Source organism: Sinocyclocheilus rhinocerous, unplaced genomic scaffold (assembly GCF_001515625.1).
Source record: "Sinocyclocheilus rhinocerous isolate Xijiao unplaced genomic scaffold, SAMN03320098_v1.1 scaffold996, whole genome shotgun sequence".
Classification (NCBI taxonomy): domain Eukaryota; kingdom Metazoa; phylum Chordata; class Actinopteri; order Cypriniformes; family Cyprinidae; genus Sinocyclocheilus; species Sinocyclocheilus rhinocerous.
In genome coordinates this window covers 11,025-17,430 of record NW_015660490.1, presented here as the reverse complement: position 1 = coordinate 17,430, position 6,406 = coordinate 11,025, and positions in this window count along the sequence as shown.

Sequence of the window (6,406 nt, the reverse complement as noted above, 5' to 3'; positions counted from 1 at the left end):
TATTCGCAAGTATGTGTTGTGGCTGGGTTGTTATAGGTCTGCCTGACTCTCGATGTCTTAGGCCTAATTGAACGGAGGAATTATGGTATTCTTCTGTAGCCTGACGACGAGTAACTTTAACCGTTGTTCATGTGAACTCAAAGACAGCCTGATGCTTTGTTTATAGACTATTTGTGGGTGGCTGTTTGTTGTTTCACCTATCAATTCGTGTCGATAAAGTATAATAGGGTAATCCTGTATAGTGATTTATCCTACTGTATATAGTGCTTGCATAAAGCAAGTAGTGCATACACTTGTAGCTGTTATGTATCTTTGTAAGTCATTGTAAGCCCGCTTTTGAGGCACGCGCAAGCGCACGAACACCCCCTCGTTATAAAAAAAAACCAAGTGGGCTGCCCCAAAGTCCACGGTATAGTTCGAACACTGCCCGAGGTGATGGGTTTCTTCAAATCTCAGGAAGCACCACTAGTAGTGACTACTGCTGAACTCTCAGGCATTGAATAGTAATCTACACAGACTCATTAACTCAACCTGAATGGACACATTTCGCTGAGCATCTCCCAGCACTCAAAGGACATCCAGCTGTCTGCAATTTCGGAATCGAGAGCAAATCCGATGCGTGTCAGATGATGTGAAACAAGGAGAATATCTGTTTGAGCGTTGGTTTGCCTGTCAAAGCAGGAACTGGGAGGTGTTCAGAGCTAACCTCGGAGGGCAAGGACTTCCCAGCGCCCCTCTGCAAAACAACAGCATGGTCGGCAGCTGACACGGTGACTCGGAGTCTGTCTGTGCGCCTGCTCTGGAAACTCACTGACCCCCACCCAGCACGTGAAGTACACTTTCCAGATGACAACACAGTGTAGGGAGGACATGTGAGAGAACACTCTGCAGTCACCTTCCCCCGATATGATCATGCAGGAATGTAGTGGATTATGCAAACAGACATGTTTGGGAGGTGATGTCAGATCAGGACCAGGAGAGTGGGTGGTACCAACTACTGCTCTAGCTGCCGAACGCTCATGTTACACAAGCACAGTTGAGCTATTCTCACCTCTTTCTGCTCAGGCACTTTTAATGCCTACAAACGATCAACAGATTCAAATCGAGGCGACACAGAGGAAGCCAATGGCAGTTGTAGGAAAAGGAAATGAGAAGCTGTGGTGGGAAATGCCAGAATTGTCCATTTCCGACCTTCAGTTTTATTGCAGTCAGTAGTGACACAGCCTTTGGCACAGCTTCACAGGTTTGACATACAAGTAGGACAATCTCATTGACAGAATTGGGTGAACATCACTCGTCTAATTTAACAAAGTTCCTAAATATAAACCCTAAAATTTATATTAGGATTTTTTTTTTCTAATTTCCATATAGATTTTTTTTATTAAAAAGTGTTTTATAATAATGTTTATTTATTTTATTTTAATTGATAAAATGTTTTAATTATTAATTTATATATAATTGGTAGTATTGATTTCCTGAATAAATGAAAATAAATATAATAAATGTAAAAATATAACAAAATATAAATTTCCTTCAATAAAAAATTATGGTATCACAGTATTTTAGGTATATTATAATATTTAATAAAAAAAACAATGACTACATCCTGACACATTGCAGTAATACAAAAAATGTGCTTAATTGAAACGACTAAAAATACATCTGTTCCACCTTTATTTGACCCTCTAACTCTAACACTTTCTATTCTATTTTAATTCTACTTCTTCTATATTTATTTTTTTATTTTTTATTTCAAAAGGGTGCTTCTACTAAGTACTGAGCAAAGGGTCTGAATACTTGGGACCGTGTGATATTTCAGTTTTTCTTTTTTTAATAAATCTGCAAAAATGTCAACAATTCTGTGTTTTTCTGTCAATATGGGGTGCTGTGTGTACATTAATGAGGAAAAAAAATTAACTTAAATGATTTTAGCAAATGGCTGCAATATAACAAAGAGTGAAAAATTTAAGGGGGTCTGAATACTTTCCGTACCCACTGTATATATATATATATATATATACACCTTGCTACGTGTACTGCGTTAGGCTAACCGAGACTTGTCATTTCCACTTATATATTGTTGCTCTTTTGTTAGTTTTGACTGCTTTTATTGTCCATATTTGGATAAAAGCGTCTGCTAAATGAGTAAATGTAAATATAATTGTCTTGAAAATAATTTCACAATGCAAACAACCTAAATGGTCCTAAAATGTGTTTGTTGTGCATTTTTCTTGTTCTATTTTTCAAAATACATTTTTTTTTTTTTCCCTCAGTTTTGTGGTTAAGTATGACCTGGACATGTTGTCACGAGATTCAATATACATTTGTTTTTTGTTTTTTTCCCCCATGAGAATCTGTTTTCTCCTGCATTACCATCATGAATTAGGAGGCTATTTAGCACCATAAAATACGGAATGTTCCATCTGATAAAACAAGTGGGGGCCTGAGACTGATATTGCTGCAGATGCGTGTTCATTTACTCATTTGCTTTCATGCTCTCTCTAATGCATCAGATATATAAACAGAGATATCTTTATCTCAGTCATACTTTTACTGCAAATACATACTTCTATAAAGAATGACATAATTAAATGAAGAACCACAGGAAAAATATCATAAAAAAACATTAAGGCAAACATAGACTACTCTCCCAGAAAGGTCATAAAAAGCATCAGCAAACTTACTACGTCAGTTTTCAACTGTTGCTACTAGGCTGTAACTGCCCAGAGTGTTTGGCATGAGTATTTGCATACTATTTACATGAGAGGATTGACGTTAAGGAGATACCTTCTAAAGCGTGTATTTACCTGTTCCACTTTAAGGACATCTGAACCGAAAGCATTTTTTTTTTTTTACTCTGAAACAGTAATTATTACTTAAATATTTATTTGAAATTTGAGAGAAACTAAATAAACAAGTTTGTAGAATGAACACTTTATATGAACATAATAAGGAAGTACTAATCCATCCATAATACATTCACTAAAGTCTCACAATCACTACTGAGCATGCATTAGTCAAATTCCCCTTGTAAGTATTTGCCTTGGCATTCACTCTCAAACTTCAAAGGAACCTGAAACACTTACAGGTCAACGACAAACTAAATGCGAGTTGAACTCTTCACCAATCCAAAAACATGTGAAACGACCAATCAATCCTTAACCAGCCCAAACTGTCCAGTTTTTTTTCTCCCAAAAACACCTTACTAATGCTGAAATCCACAGCTACTTAAAATATCTCTCTACATTAGGATGTCAGTAATGTCAGATGACAGCAATTCAGTGCCCTTAATGGCTGTCATTGTCCAGCGCCAGCCTGTTTAATTGGAAGGAATTTTTTTAGATGGGACAATTTGTCCCTTTGGCACAGGCTTTTCCCTGTCCAGCTGATTTGAGAATACCTGCTGAATGTCCATACCTGGCCTTTTTGGCCTTTTGTTATGTGGATTTTTGGATGCAAGACCTCAAGATCACAACGTACAGCTTGTGGACTAAAGGAATAGTTTGGCCAAAAAGTGAAAATTCTGTCATTATTTACTAACCGTCATGCTGTACCAAACTAGTTTGCTGTTATTTTTCCATTGAATACAAAAATGTAAAATACTGAAGTCTCGATATGCAACAACAGCTCCAAACAGACAAAAAACACCAATTAAGCACCATAAAACATTCCATATAGCAACACCATATAGTTTAAAATGATACAAGTGTGAAGACAGAATTTTCATTTTTGCAACCCAGGCTCATTGCAAAGACGTGTGGTGATATTTGTGCAAAGTGATATTATGCAAAATAACATAACACTTACAAGGTGAAATATCCAGTGAGTGACACTAAAACTGCGTTCAGTTTTATTTAAAGGGCAATACACAAAATAATGTTCTTTTTAGCAGCATCATATGACCCCTTTAAAACAGATTAACGTAAACCTGGCAACATTTTATAATGCTGGTTGTTGTTACTATCATGGCAGTTCGGAAATAAACTGTCTGGTGAGTGGCGCTAAAAGCCACTATATATGCTGAATGATATGCTCGATCACGTTTAAAAATAAAAACGTACCACCTACAGTAAATTGACGGTTTAACAAAAGCAAACGTCAGGTAAAAACACATTGGCGTGATTTCAAATATCAACATTGGCTACCAGAAATCGCTTACTCTGCCTTTAAGCAACCATGCCATTTTAGCTTGCTTCTACAAGTCTTTGAGTTCTTTTATCATGTCTTGTGTTTCACAGGACTCATACCAGAGCACTCCGTGTTGCAAGTGCAACGCCATACCAGGTGCGCCACTGAGCAAGTTTACTATGTTAGAAAAGCTGGTTATGCGATGCAAATGCACTAAGTGTTTTCAGATCATAACAGTTGTTGGTGTTTTACTTCCTCTAGTGTTCATTTCATTTAGGTACTGCGGTGAAATGCATGGATACAACAGGAACATTTTTGGAGTTTCACAAAAATATAGCCGACGTGTTTTTCCAATGAGCCTACAGCCCTATTCGCACGGGATTAGTATTACCTGGTGACCTCCAGTCATTTGTAATAATTGTGGAGGTTGTCTGTGATCTTAATCCCGTGCGAATCGGCCATGTCTGTAATTTGTAAAGTAAAAATTCCCCCGCAATTGTCCTACCATATTTTGCCGAACACCGAGGTCCTGTGATAATATTAGTCCCGTGCGAATCGGCATCTCTGTGATTCGGCCAGCATTTGGCGGGTCGTATATCATTTTTCGAGGTTTTTGTTTCCTGTGCGCCTTTTTATCCGTCTTCCGTAAAGAATGGAGCTGCGTTGGAGTGTTTGATAGTATTTTGGGTGCTGTCATCATATCGCTACACCATACAATTTGCAGAAAGAGAAAGCTGAAAAGGTTTTGAGGTTAATGTGTTACAAATAAATCAAGCACAAAGCTTGAGATATTATTTTAACCTGGTGAAATGTAAATGACACAGGGCACGAAACTATATTAGTTTCTTTTTTTTAAATCCATCTGGACCATAGAACGGGACTCTCAAAGCCTTGACATCCGGGTATCCGGGAGACATTACCTTGTGTAATTTCAAAATCACACAAGGTCCCCAGATAATACTAATCCAGTGCGAATAGGTCTTATGTTGCATTTTTGAGCGAACTACTCCTTTAACTCCGTTTTTTGATTCAAGGAGTATTGACCTTCACTTATAAGGTAAACATGTGTCTGCTTTTCCTCTTCCCAGCCCCAGCTGCCCACTTATTTTGACATGAGCAGTTCCTGTGCAGTTCCACATAAGATTGGGCTGCTTTATGTTGAAGACAATGAGGAAATGACCTAGCATGTGTGCATCTGAGGACATACAGATACAGGCTCTCCTGATGAAACCGAGAAAGAAGGAAGGAGAAAGAGCGAGCGGGAGAGTGAGAGTGAGATGACATCATGGCAAAATTAAATAGGAGGATGGAGAAGTCCTGTAATGCAACACTGTAGATAGACATGAGACAGCTGTATTTATGAGATCTAGGACTGAAGGCCTTCCCAGCTTTTGTGCAGGACGCATTATCTGCTTTGACAAACCGGAAAGCAACAGTCTCCAATGTTCAGCCACCAAAGAAAAGGATGTGAGGACTCCACATGTCCAACGGTGGTCTCCAGTTTACAATAATGCAGCAACTGGCTACGCGCAAGCTAATATCACATGAAAGAGGGACAGCAAACAGTTTGTGCACTTTTAATAGGAACAGTTGCATAGACAGCTGTCCAAAACAGAATTAGGAGACAGACGGTGTCTCTGTGGTGTCTTCAAACCCCATTGTGCACAGCTTCTTTAGTTCAATTACAGGTGCATCTCAATAAATTAGAATGACGTGGAAAAGTTAATTTATTTCAGTAATTCAACTCAAATTGTGAAACTCGTGTATTAAATAAATTCAATGCACACAGACTGAAGTAGTTTAAGTCTTTGATTCTTTTAATTGTGATGATTTTGGCTCACATTTAACAAAAACCCACCAATTCACTATCTCAACAAATTAGAATATGGTGACCTAAATGTTCTGCAAAGGTTTCCTGAGCCTTCAAAATGGTCTCTCAGTTTGGTTCACTAGGCTACACAACCATGGGGAAGACTGCTGATCTGACAGCTGTCCAGAAGACAATCATTGACACCCTCCACAAGGAGGGTAAGCCACAAACATTCATTGCCAAAGAAGCTGGCTGTTCACAGAGTGCTGTATCCAAGCATGTTAACAGAAAGTTGAGTGGAAGGAAAAAGTGTAGAAGAAAAAGATACACAACCAACCGAGAGAACCGCAGCCTTATGAGGATTGTCAAGCAAAATCGATTCAAGAATTTGAGTGAACTTCACAAGGAATGGACTAGGGCTGTGCGATTAATCGAAATCGAATCGAAATCGCGATTTGAGACGTTGCG